A 14505-nucleotide genomic window follows, 5' to 3' on the forward strand; every position below is an offset into this window, starting at 1 on the left:
AGTTTTTTATGTGCCTGGAGTTGCCTATGATTTGCATTACAATAAGTAGAGCAACATGCTGGTACTTAGCCTTTTTATAGTTTATTAACACATTCTGTAACTAGAAAAAGATACTTTTTTTTTACTGATACATTCACTGCTTTAGGCTGGGTTCACACCTGGGCATTTTTCAGCGCTGATTGAATCACTGAAAAACGCTCAGCAAGTGAAATCCCATAATTTCCTATGGGCATGGTTCCCATCTAGGCATATTTCAGCGCATGGAAACACGATGAGAAACTCCCTACGCCCAAACAAGTACAGGAGCTTCTTTGGGTCGTATTTCACCGCATATCCATTGGTATTCCCGAGTGTGGCTCGGGGGTAACAAAGCGGGAACCCCGAGCCCCACTCGGGAATACAGCTTAGGTCTTACCTTGTCCACGATCCCCGCTGTGTCCTCCAGCGCTGCTGCCGTTTACCGGGTTCCGTCCCTTGCGAGGGGGGCGGAACCGGCGGTAAGTTTGAAAGTTAAAAAACAAAGATAGAGAAAATAAAGGAAACATTTTTTTTTAAAATCATACCGCCAGGGAGGTATAAAAACGAGTGTCGAACGTGCATTTCACTGAACGCAAAAACATGCTAAAAACGCACTAAAAATGAGTTGAAAAAGAGCTGAAAAAATGTGCCTATAGTACGCCCAGGTGTGAACCCAGCCTTAGGTCTATTTCACAATTATGTACTCTATTTAAACAGATATGTTTGTTACTGGACAGAAATATATAAAGCGGGTTCAGATTTTGTTCTGGCTTTTCCCCTATACAACCCCTTCTATTTATATTATTTATTTAGATAGTGACAACATAACTGTGATCAAAAGCATTTTCTATTGAGCATTTTCTATTCTACCCTACTGGGAAGAAACTGAAACGCATTGCTCCATGTTCACACCACAGTAACATAAACCATTATGGTTATTCAGTTATAAACATTGGCTTGCCCATGTTCTGCAGTACTTTATATTATTTTAATACAGGATATAAAAGTGCTTTAGAATGTAAAGATGTAAAGGGGACAGTACAGTTTAACACAATTTAAGACAAGTTGGTCAGGACGCCCTGCTCGTGAGAGCTTACAATCTAAAAGGGAGGGGGCAAGTGATACAAAAGGTAAAAACTGTGTAGGGATGAGTTTATGGAGAAAGTAAAAGTTCAGTTGTTAGGTAGAGGTGGGAGAGCACTGGGCCATACACATCAATCCCTGAATCTAAAGGAGCTCACAGCAAAATTTCCCTAAAACAGATATCTCAGAATTCTTCGCCCTAAATATTTATTGTTCTAATGTTCTCCTAAAGATATTGAAACCTCACTCATGAACATTACTACATTTCTTTTACATGATGTATCTTGCAACCGTACTGGACACTGGACGTACACTGTAAGTAGAACAGGCAGAATATGCTATGTCTGTAGTTCTCCAGACACTGCAGAGAAACGCAATGAGGGGCATTTTCTGAGACTAGAGCAGACAAAATCTGGATCTTTAACAGAAGAAACTGAAGAGAGAAGCTGATTGGTTACTATGCACAGCTGGTCCACATTCTGTCTGCTCCAGTTTTAGTAAATTCCCCCCTGAATTTACTGCACCTGCACCTTGTGTTGCCTGCCCCATTAGTAACTGCCACATATCTATAAAATGCAAGCAATGCTGGCCTTTATATATCTGTGAAGGTTCTCATTCATCCAGATCATGGTATATCTGTAAAAAATAAATCAAGGCAACTGTACTATCTGTATTTTTCAGTCCAGTTGCCTTGATTTATTTTTTTACAGGCCTTTATATAGTTACATCCATGTATTAATCTGCTGAATTGCCAGTTAGAGCCGGTTCACACCACAAAGTCCACGTTCCAGTGCGTTTGGCTTCTGGAACGCAAACTGGCGTTCAAACAAAATGCAATTGTGTGGCCAACAAGATCTCATAAAGAACCAGTGGATATGGCTTGCCCTGAGTGCAGGCAATGAGGGGCTGAATTGTCTGCATATAGGCGTTTGGGCAGATTAAACTTCCGCCCAATGGTACCTGAGCAGTTTTGATTCTTGTGTGACCAGTGGAGTGTCTCCTCATCTCAGGAACATAGCCCTGGGTGTCTAATACATTAGGTGTTTCACTAGCTGCACCTTGAGTGATCTTTCTATTATACAGTAATATTCATTCCAAGATTGAGAAATTCAGCAGAATCCTGTTACTTAAAGCAGAAGTAAAGGGGAAAAAATTAAAATAAATTGCTGAGGGGTAAGGATTTTTGCCAGAAGAGACATGCAAAATCCCAACAGACTCTGAGAGCCCGGAAGTGTTAGTGGTAGAGATGGTGGCTGACCAAGTACACCCCTTCATGGAAACAGCATTCACTAATGGCAGTGGCCCCTTTTAGCAGGATAATGCGCCCTGTCACACTACAAAAATGGTTCAGGAATGGTTTAAGGAACACAAATAATGAATTTGAGGTGTTACTTTGGCCTCCAAATTCCCCAGATCTCAATCCAATTGAGCATCTTTGGGATAACAAGTCTGATCCATGGAGCCCCCACTGTGCAAATTACAGGACATAAAGGATATGCTACTGATGGCTAGGTGCCAGATACCACAGCATACCTTCGGAGGTCTAGTGGAGTCCATGCCTAGACACGTCAGGGCCATTTTGGCAGTGAAAGGGGGACCTTGCTTAATATTAGGTAGGTGGTCATAATGTTATGGATGATCTGTGAATTTGCACATTAGGGCAAAAACAAAGAAAATTAAAAGCGTTTACTTCCACTTTAATTCCATTAAAGTGCAATCCTTCTTTCCTTCATGGCAGGTTCCCTTTACCATTCCTGTAGCTGTTAAGCTAAAAAAAGAAATGTATACCCATGGAGTATACAATGACTTTAAAAGAAAACCTCTCAGCTGAAAACCTTGAAGATAAAAACCTCGTGTTATGTAACAGACTTAAGGCAACTATCGATATATGTATCATTTGCACTTATTGTGGATAAAAAAAGTTAACGTTGTAAAAGGTCAAAAGCCTACCTTTCAGGGAGCAGCACTGGAACAGCAAGATAGGGGCATTATCATAAGATTTAACACTGAGTGTATGTTTAATACTTGACAACCTTATCTGTGCCTGCTCACTTGTCACAGCTGAAGATAAACCTTTCTCTTCTCTATTCTTCAGTCAAAATATTTTAACCTGACCAAGATGAAAAAAAGGATATACATTTTTTTTTTCTCTCCTTTTAAGATATTTCCTCCCCCATATAGGGTCATCGAGTATTAGAGTTGCCATTAAGCACAGTCCTAGATTCTGCAAAATTCTGCAATAAGCAATGAACCGACAAGCAGCTGTAGACCTTATGATGCATCAGATGTGCCATGTCCCATCATGTCAGCTTAAAATAGCACTCACTTTACTGAGGCTCAGCAATGTAACCGAAAGAAGATGTTTTTTTTTTCTTTCTTTCAGTAGAAAACATAAGAGCCTTCAGACAAGAAGCAATGACAACACACACACACACTGGCTGTTCTCCACTTCGTGCTTGCAGGAGGTAGACAAAAGGTGTTGGTGTGACAGGTTGCCAGGTACAGAGGATGTCTAATTCAGCTCAGCTGATGTGGAAGGTTCAGCAAATCCACTTTTGTCTAAAGTGCCACTTCATGTGCTGTTTGCTTTTTACTGTTCAGTCCAATTCCAGAGGAATTATTTCTGTTTCAGTAACTTGTGGCCGATGCAATATGTTTCTTATATGAAAAAAACTGTAGGAGGTTAAAAAGAGATAAAGACTCCATGTTGCTGAAGATATTTTTTCGCATACCTAAAGAGAATATTTTCTTTCTTACATTTCTTTTAAATATACAAGTAAAAGTGATCACCTTTTATTCTAAATAACTGTAATGTGTGTTTTAGACTAATTAAATATCCCTCTAATATGAAAAGTGTAGGGTGTATAAAAATAGAAGAAGAGCCCATCAGGCTAAAGATTTATTTTTCAAACACTTGAAGGTATTCTTCATTCTTTTTATGTTTTGGGGGTGTATACATTTTGTTAACACTTTTTTAAATGTCTTAAAACAAAATTTTAATTGGGGACCCACTCAAAATGGGACCCCAAACGGTGTACAAAAAAAAAAATCTCTGACTTCAAATGTCACCTTCAATCTAATGTTGTCCCTCGCACTACTTCAATTTTGACACATTGTGTCCTCAGTCTTCACAGTTCCCTTTATTCATGGTACACTTAAGCAGAAAGCCATACTGATGCCATCACAGGGGGAAAAGCTGAGGCCAGAGTCAGGCTTTAAGTTTATTTTTTGATAGCAGCTCAAATGATTGGTTGCAGTATCAAATATTTATTTTCCTGGACTAGGGAGGATTTACCAAGTCCTACAACCCTTTTAAACCAACTGGGGCCTTGCTCAAGATGGACCGAGGCACTAAAAGTTTAGTAGGTGTTCTCCAATTATGGTTTTCTTAGCTCTTTACAAGGAACGTTATCCAGTCTACTGTCCTACAGCCTTCAGAATTTCTCACACACACCTGTAGGACACAAATAGTGGAAAGACAGTGAATCTTTTGTTATGTTATCGAATTGTGGGAGGAAACGAGAGCAGCCAGAGATAAAATGCTAATTCAATCCTAAGAACAATAGTGATGGGACTTGAACTCGTGGCCCAAGAGCTGAAGGGCCATAATGCTAACCCATAAGCCACCATTCTATAGCTGAAGAAGAGCCAGTAAGGAATTAGTATTTGCAAGAATATGAATCTGATAGTGGAGCCTTACCTTTTAAGGAGTTCTGTCATTTAGTGGCATTCTCTTCCTATCAAAGCAAAAAAAAATGTCAGCTCAGTATCAAGCTATGGGGTTCTAAAGAGCGTGACCTGTGACCTGCCTAAGGGTTGATAATGGATGCATTCTCCGGGGTACTGGAAGAGGCTAAAAATGTCAATTACAGCCTTTAGTTTTCATATATGTAATGACAGAATGGTCTTTCAGCCTGACAGGAAAGAGTAAAAAATTAAAAGTGTAAGTAGTATGGTACTTTCAAACAATTTATGAGAGATTCTAATTGTTACAAATATACATTGGCTGGTTCTCTTTAAAGATGAAGTCTAGTCTAATAAAGAAAACCTTTCTGGTGACAGAACTGATTAGATCTTTAAATAAAAACTATAAAGTATGTTTGAATTCTGGGTACGGATATGTACATAATATCTACAGGGTCATTCACAAAGCTACCGAAGGCAGCCGAGTGAACAACTGAGCCGAAGTGAACAGAGCCGAACGAGGTTCGGCTATTCACTCCGGCTCAATATGGCTGATTTCAGCCATACATAAGCTGAAATCAACCGTACATCGGCTCTGTTCGGCTGCCTTCGGTCATAGACTTCGACTCAGCCGATCCAACACCTGGATCAGCTGAGACGAAGCTCCGGCAGCTCACTCGCTGCCGTTTGCCCCTATTCTCATAGGGGCCAAACGGCAGTGAGTGAATGGCTGAATGCCGCAGAGTTACCACCTCTTTGGTAACCGAGCAGAATAGCAAATAAGTGAAAAGAGTGAAAATTTAAAAAAAGGTTAAGAAACTATTTTAAAAATGATCTAAAATAGGAAAATTTAAACTAAAAGAAAAATATTTTAAATAAAGGAAAAAAAACAATTGAGCGGAGATAGCAGTGACAGCTAGCTCCACCCAACTGTTTCCTATTGGCCAGCACCTGCTAGAGTCTTCTAGCAGGTGCCGGCCAACAAATATCAACTGAGTGGAGCCGGCCGTGACATCACGGCCGGCTCTGCCCAGTCGTTATTGTTTAATGACAGATCAGCGTCCCCAGGTCCTTTGGGGACGCTGATCTGTCATTACAACTGGGCAGAGCCAGCCGTGAGATCAGGCAGGCCGGCCATTCTCCCTGCTTCAGCTGTCAGGCGAGCCGAAGCATAAGCTGTATCCTTCGGCTCCATAGTGAAAAACCCTTCTAGTCTTCCCCTCTTTTTTCACAGCTTCAGTATACATTTCCTATACTACTAAAATATTTTTTTTCCTGTTTGTGTTTATTTTATCCTCATTTCTGTCCCTGATGCCACCAGGAAGGGAAAACTGATAAATGTTTTAACCCCTTTCCACTCCACCTAAAGCTAAAACAAACAAATAAAAGCTACCTTAAATCAGAAGGTATTCACATTTCTCATTTCATTACATATCCCAAAATAAAAGGAATATTCTTCATTTCAGAACAGTAGGCATTAATTCCAAATTACAAACGGCTGTTTCAGATGTTTTGGCCACCATCAGTGCAGTATATTGGAACTATGGCATCTGAGGAGTAGGGTTTGGGAGCCAACAGGTATAAAGGAATAATTTGCATGTCTATGTCCAAAGCCCTGAAAGGAGAAATAATCCTCTAATTTTTGGAATATGAGATGGAATGAGACCTGTGAATACCTTCTGTTTTAAGAAGGATTTACTGTGCTATGCACTGTTTAAATTGGAGAGCCTTTTGATTCCATCCATCTCTTTTCACCATAACCTATACGACATAGAAATGCATGCATGTTTTATATTAGACACTCCTCTTGAGGGAGACAAACGTTTACCCAGATAATTACCCCCTTGGATGGTCAGCCAGTGCAGTGCATTGCAGGACAATAGTCTAAACAGTGTCTACTGCAGTGTTTCTCAACTTTTTTTAGTTGCAGCAATGCAAGCACCCCAGCCTAAAATGCAGAAAGTGTAAATGTAAAAAACAATGTGTGACCCCTCCATGATCCATACCAGACCCTTATCTGTGATAGAGGCATGGATTTAACGCGAAGACCCCACACAGAAACACACAAAAACAAGTATTGTTTCCCCATTCATTTACATCAGAGTCCCTTCTTCAAATCAGGAACCCTTTCACAACAGAGCCACCTTTCACATCAGGGGTTCCCCTTTACGTCAGGGGGTCCTCCCTTCATGCCAGGAGCCTCTTTCACATTAGGAGGCTACTCCTTTCCATTCAGAAGCCCCCTTCAACTTAGAATCCCCCTTTTACACATAAGAGTCCCCCCTTCACATCAAGAGCCCCGTTTCACATTGAGAGCCCCTTTTTCAGATTAGAAGCCCCACCTTTCACATCAAAGTTACCCCCTCTTTCACATGAGAAATCACTCTACACATCAGATGCTTCCTTCGAATCAGAGACAGCATGGCAGAGTGCAGGAGATGGAGCAGGCCTGGACGAAAGTGAACTTTTGTCCTTTTCTAAATGGATCCCACCCTCCCTGTATTAGCATTTCTTTTCCAAGGTCCTGTCAGCTGCCCCATCTGCAAAATTGAAAAGGCACCCCTGAGGAAGTCAGAAAACACACTAGGGTGCTGTGGTTGAGAAAGGCTGGTCTACAGGCAGAATACTTGTATTTCCTCATTGTGAGGACCTGGTCATGTTAAAACAACCCAAATGCTTTAGTATTATATAATTACAACAGAAAGACAACATTGCAATGATACTTCTGCAATGTGTGCTGTATGCCAGATTATTGTAATGCTGCCTTCCATTGTGGGTATTGGTTGGCTGTAATAGCAGCATGGATACCCTTATGCTTGTAAGTTATATATTCTTCATTCTGAGCAGTGTAGTGAATCAGATCACACAAACATCCCATTCACCTTTATTTCTTTGTGGCAAAACCCCCTTTCAAAACGTAGTTTGAAATTAATAGTATCTGCTTCTCAACTAGTAAAAAGGAATCAATCCAGTTCAGAACTGTACAAGTACATGAATGTGAAGGTCAGTCAGCTGGAGAGAACACTTAGTTACATAACAGCGAGCTGTTGCACTCCCTTTTAGCTTTCTCACAATATTCCACAGGCAGTTCTGCAATTCTTCACATACACACACAGCGGGACAAAGTCAGAGGAAGTCATGCAGCATTTAAACAGCAAGCAAAGCCATCAAAAGCTGGGAATTACTGAGCTGTATATACATGAAATACCTGGAACATTCACTTGGAGGTAAATCTAACCATAAAACTGGGTATTAAATTCTGCAGCAGGATGACATATTCCAAGCCAGGTATTTCCCTGCCTGGGGTTAAACAGATTCAGCTGACTTCTAGACTTACTCTGCAGAAATTCTGCAATCTGCAGTCTCATGTTAGTATAATATTTTATTGTTATTGTACTATTTGATATGATAAATCCCATTTTTTTTGAAAAAATGAAAGCAGAAATCCAGCCACAAAAACTTTTTTCAAATATATTCCTTAAAGAAGAACTCCGGGAACTTAAAAAACTTACCCTTTCAGTGGGCTGCCCCCTGAACTGCAAGGGTTAAGTACTTGATTTGTCTAGAAGAGACAAATGAAGCAAATATACTTACCTGATCCCCGGCCCTGCTGGGCTGCTAGGCCGGTCACTGCGGCCTCTTCTCTCCTGGGCTCTGACAGTCTAAGGACTGCTGATGTCAAAACATCTAATTCAGGTAGAAAGAAAACACTGGGAGCCTGACCGGGTGCAATAATAATTTTTATTGATAAAAGTAATAATAAAAAAACACAATATACTCACAAGTGGAGCAAAACAATTTCAAATTGGACAGATAGCCCTCTCTAAATGAACTGCTGTGGAGATGAATGAAATGTCCAGGGGCTCTGCTAAGAGCAGAGTCACGCTTCCTCTAGCTTATCGCATTTTCGGGGAACTTCCCCTTCTTCAGAGCTCTAAATGCTCTAGTACAGAGATATGGCTCATGGGCACCATTCCTTCAGCCCATTGTCCCTGGGTGGCTACACTCACTCCTCCAATGTATCTATGGAGGGAGACATGGCTACCACTTAGACTTGCTTCATAACATGTTTACCCTAATTTATTTCCATTACATGCGGAATGGGGGAGCTCAGTTGTTTACAGAAGGAAGACAATATTGTTTATACTTCTAGATCAGATCACAGGAATTAACAAATACACAACAGAAAGGAGGGGAGAACGGAGCAGATAGGCCCAATAAAGTACGAAAGAAGGAAGTTAGTCACAAGTGACAAGGAGAGGGCCGAAGTGCTGAACACTTTTTTCTCCTCAGTATACACTCAAGAGGGAAACGGGTTTGACGCCCATGATAAAACACAGAGTTAATCACAAAATATAGCCAAGTGAGTGACGGAACCCGGGATACAACAAAGACTTAGTCTACTTAATGCAAATAAAGCGTTGGGACCAGACAACCTGGACCCCATGATACTTAAGGAACTAAGCGCGGTTATAACTAGACCATTATTCCTTATTTTTAAGGGCTCTCTAATGACTGGTAGAGTTCTGAGTGACTGGCGGAGGGCTACGGTAGTTCCAATATTTAAAAAGGGGGCAAGATGCCAACCTGGGAATTACAGACCAGTTAGTCTTACATCGGTAGTTTGTAAACTGTTAGAGGGAATGATTAAGGACTACTTGGTAGAATTTGTTCAGGATAATGGTATAGTTAATGACAATCAGCATGGGTTTAGGAAAGACCGTTCCTGTCAGACTAACCTACTGACTTTTTACAAGGGGGTAGGTAGAGATCTGGATGGAGGGAGGTCTGTGGATGTGGTATATCTGGATTTCTCAAAGGCTTTTGATACGGTACCACACAAACGCTTACTATACAAACTGAGAGCTATGGGCATAGATGGAAGAGTGTGTACATGGATAGAGAACTGGCTAAAGGAACGGGTACAGAGAGTATCAATAAATGGCGCCCTTTCAGACTGGGCTAGTGCCATTAGCGGTGTGCCTCTGGGTTCTGTGCTGGGACCCATGCTTTTTAACCTGTTTATTAACGACATCGGGGACGGAGTAAACAGCGATATCTCAGTGTTTGCTGACGATACCAAAATTGGGAGGGTAATAGAAACAGACCAAGATAGTATAACATTGCAGGAGGACCTGGATAAAATAGGGGAAAAATGCAAAGTTATGAAATTTGGGATTAAAAATAAGCAAATGGGCTATACAATTATGAGTATGCCGCTAGGGAAGTCTGAAATGGAGAAAGATTTGGGGGTCATTGTAGACCATAAACTGAATAATAGATTACAGTGCCAGGTTGCTGTAAGCACAGCTAGTAGAATCCTGTCCTGCATCAAGAAGGGAATGTTTTGCAGGGACAGGTCTATCATTTTGCCACTTTACACATAGCTGGTTCGGCCTCACCTGGAGTATGCGGTCCAGTTTTGGGCACCGGTGCACAGAAGGGATGTCCTTGAGCTGGAGAAAGTCCAGCGGAGGGCAACCAAATTCATCAAGGGGATGGAGGACCAGAACTATGAGACAAGGCTACTAAATGTATATATGTTTACGTTGGAAGTAAGGAGATTAAGGGGGGACATGATTTTCATGTACAAGATGTTCAATAGTCATAGCAACATTAGCAACAAACTCTTTAAGATTAATTCCGTAACAAAGACTACCGAAAACACCTAGACACCTAAAACTGGTAGAAAAAAAATTCAAACACAAGGGGCGAAGGGGGTTCGCGCGGTTAGGGTCTGGAACTCGCTGCCACAAGCAGTGATTTCTGCAAATAGTCTCATCATTCATCATTCAGGACAATTTCCTGAGAGACCATAATGTACAAGGGTGCAGGTACTCTTAAGAATGAGATGACTCAGGGACCTATACACACACACACACACACACACACACACAATAGGTTGGACTTGAAATTCCAACATGTAATTTGTCAAATAAAAAGGAAGTGAGTCATAAGTAGACATGTGCGATTGGTTTAGAAAAATAAATTGCTTTTCGCACAAATTTTCGTTATTCAGAGATTCGGATGTATCCGTATTTCCGAATAACAGAAATGACAAATGAAAACGAATCCAAATTTCCAAAAATAAAATTTCAGACGAAGCCCGTCAGAGGTAGTCTGTACGCATTTTCGTTTGTGGGCGAATTTTCATTGCAGCAAAGTGACAATTTAAAAAAAATGTAAAAAAATACATTTTTTATTAATGTCACTTTGCTGCATTGAAACGAACGAAACGAACACAAAACTAAAACGAAGCTGCGTTCAGACTACCGCTAACGGATTTTGTCCGAATACGAATCCTGAAACAAAATGACTTTCGGACCCAAATCCCAAAAAACGAAATAACAATGAAACGAAACTAAACAAATGTTTTTCCGGTGCACATGTCTAGTCATAAGTAATGTTCTTCTGAAGTCTGGGACAGCATAACTATACCTGAGGACAAAGCCCATCCTTTGCACATTTGATAATTTCATTTTTTGACTCTTCAAGCTATGTAGTGTTAAGTGGCATCCCAGAGATGACTGTATGTAACTCAATGGAGTTCTGTTAAAATGTGCTACTTTATGTCTAATTTGTCTGTTTCAAACCGCATCAGGATAACGAAGCAGCATTGTTGGTTTGAGTGATTATAGATCACAACAGAATGACAAAATAAATTAGAGACCTTATTGAAGAAACACATAACAAGCACTTTTGGGCATTTTACTAACAAGATTTAATGTTACAATGGATAGCTGTATTGTGTTATAGTTTGAAAAGCAGACCATTCTAAAAGGCACAAGAATGATGATATACAAATACTGTATGCCTGTGCTTCATTTACTTTATAATAAAAATCAGAGCTGATGACTCAAAAACTGCAGCTAGAGGCATTTAACAAGTCAAATAAGAGCCGTGTTTATTGCCCCACAGCCACCGTTAAAATTAAGACATTTTCTTCAAGTGCAAGTTTGAAACTGAAATGGTGCCTATGAGGCGATACAGACTGGTCTTATTTGAAAGACATTGATACATAATGGCTGTTCTGGAGGAAGTCCTGGAGAGCATGTTCAGAAGAAATGTTGGGTAGGAGAGGGGGAAAGCAATGCAAATTCTAGGAAATGTAGTCTTGCACAATTAAAGAACTTCAGGGAACATTTTTCTTAACCCTTGCAGTGGGCTAACCCTGCAGTGCAAGCCTTAAAGCGATATTAAACCTTCCTTTTTTTTAAATAAAATAGTTGCTATTAGGATACCCACCTTTGCCGGAAGATGTTGCTCTTTTTCTTTAAAAATTTTAAATTCCGCGCTGTCTAGTGGCTGTCTCGCTGTCCTGCAAGGGTGCCACCATTGTTCTAATGGAGGCACCCGTGCGCGCTCGTGCAAGCAGTGGCTGTTTGCGTCCATAGACACACACAGCCCTGTGGCAGGCCACACCCCTTCTTTCTGACCAACACTTTGATTGATGGCAGAAGGAGCCTATGGCTCTTCTGCCGTCAGTATACTCCCCCTGCAACCAGGAAGTGCAGGGAACGGAGGATCACTTTGGGACGAGCGTCGCTGACAGGTAAGTGTGGGGGTGACGGAGGGTGACTGGGGAGAAAAAGGTTCTGGGCAGTTTTTACCCTAATGCAGAGACTGCATTAAGGTAAAAAACGCCCAGACTTTAATACTACTTTAAGTGCTCATTGCAGCCATCTAAGGTCCTGTGAGTCATCACTTTCTATACACAGTGTATAGTATGTGAGGATGCCGAGGGATATACCATCCCTGCAGTGTAGGAGACAGGCTGAAGGGAGTGCTGTAGGAGCCAGGCGGCTTTGAGGTTTGGGTGAGTATAACTTTTTTTGTTTTTGTACCTAGACCAAAACCAGTACTTAACCCTTGCAGTGGGGCTGTCCCCACACTCTTGTTGGAGGGAGTTGTCTACTGTACAATACACAATACACACCATTCTATACAGGGTTGTGTCCCTCTCTGCAATATTCTATATCTGACATGACACTGTATACCTCTATATTTACCTTTATATATTTCCTCACATTTCTCTTCCTGTAATTTTATTTTATTATCCTCATCGTATACTCCATACAGTAAGGGGAATCTATCAAAACTTGAGCAAACAGAATCTTAGTGACCGATCAGCTTCTATCTTTCATTTTTAAAGCTTAACTTAACCAACAGAAGAGAGAAGCTTATTGGTTACTCTGGACTCTAGATTCTGTCTGCTCCAATTTCGATAACCTCTCCTTAATGTCTAATCTATCTTCTTGCCAGATCTATAACTATTCCCATTCTAGCTCCTCTTTTGTTTAGCTGTCCTCCCTCTTTAATCATATAGAAGATTGACACTTTCCAGATAATAAATTAAAAATGTGCTCCTAAAATCAAACAAAAGCCCTACATGTTTCGGCACCAAAGTGCCTTCTTCAAGGGAGTGCCATGTGACATTTGTACTCTGAGATGCATAATGCTACAAGGTATACATATTATGGCTGCTGCCCACATGCCCTAAATGTGACCGAGTTCCACTACTGCTAAACATGCCCCTTCCTGCTAAGCCAGTCTCCTTTTTGATGTGTCACAGCTATGCAAATAGAAGGGGCAGTTCCCAGGAAAAATCAACAGTTAAAGCATTATTAAATTCTGAAACATTTTTCAATAATGAATCCACCCCAAAAAAATATACATTGCCCAGCAAAGTAATTCTTTATAGTTTTGACCCTTGCAGTGGGAATCCCCTAGTACCACAAGGGTTAAAGTGATATTGAAGTCAAAATATTTTTAGGCTATTTCAGATGCTGATTAAATCCATTGCAATTAATGCTGCTCTGCGATGTTTAAAAGTTTGAGTTTCCTGCAGAATCATTTAAACATTTGCTTCATCTAGGCCTCTAGGGGAACAGATAAGGGGGAACAGAAATAGCAGCTATACTTACCTTATCCCTTGCTTCCTCCGGAGCCGGGGTTCTTCTCCTCTCTCCTAGGTGGTAAGAAAGCCATCGGCATGCACAATTGTAGGACTGCTGATCTTGCGCTCAAGAAGCAATTGAAGAAATGAGAAGAGAAGCAGCTTTGGGGGACAGGTCAACTAAGAAAGCCAGCAGGGTTAAGTAATATGGTAACTATAGTTCTATGTTCTCTCAAGACAAATTAGGCATTTAACAGTTGTAGTGTGGGAGGGCAAAGAGATGCGGCTTGGAGGGATAAAACTGGTTGTGCAGCTGTGAGGAAGCCAGCAGGAGTCAGGAATATGGTAAATATACTTGCTATTTATGTTCCCTTGAAACAAAATTTGCAAAAGATATGTAAGGCCATCTACTTTATACCGATAGGATGAAAACATGCCTGGATGTTGTGGCTGGCGGCACTTTGCAGTTTTTCCCATTAAATACATCCAGTTGTGTTAAATGGTTTTAATATTAATGCTGCTCCTGTACAATATCTCAGAATCAGAGATTTAAATCTTGACTTTCTGTCCATATGTATTGCAGTTAATACTCCATCAACTCAAGGTCTAGTAACTGCTGTTATTCGTCCTTAGCCTTTTAGCTGGGGCAATAATATATTTCTAGGGAAAAGCAGTAATATTCCACGTCTCGGGCGTCTTTCATTGTGCAGAGCTGCCTGTCACTGTTTTCAGAGGCTTTTCATTTATAATTTACAATTTTAAGCACAGGGCTTTCGCCGTAGGAGGGTTTTACAGGTGGTGCTGGGTCAGGCTGCCAAGCTGAA

General features: G+C 40.8%; 1 protein-coding gene across 1 annotated transcript in view; it reads right to left on the reverse strand.

Moving 5' to 3' along the window:
- The window catches only part of LOC108794370 (ephrin type-A receptor 6-like), a 152973-nt gene that overhangs the window by 108006 nt on the left and 30462 nt on the right, over nt 1–14505 (reverse strand). The gene's annotated exons all lie outside the window — the stretch shown is intronic.

Source organism: Nanorana parkeri, unplaced genomic scaffold (assembly GCF_000935625.1).
Source record: "Nanorana parkeri isolate BGI_ZX_2015 unplaced genomic scaffold, ASM93562v1 scaffold842, whole genome shotgun sequence".
Lineage (NCBI taxonomy): Eukaryota > Metazoa > Chordata > Amphibia > Anura > Dicroglossidae > Nanorana > Nanorana parkeri.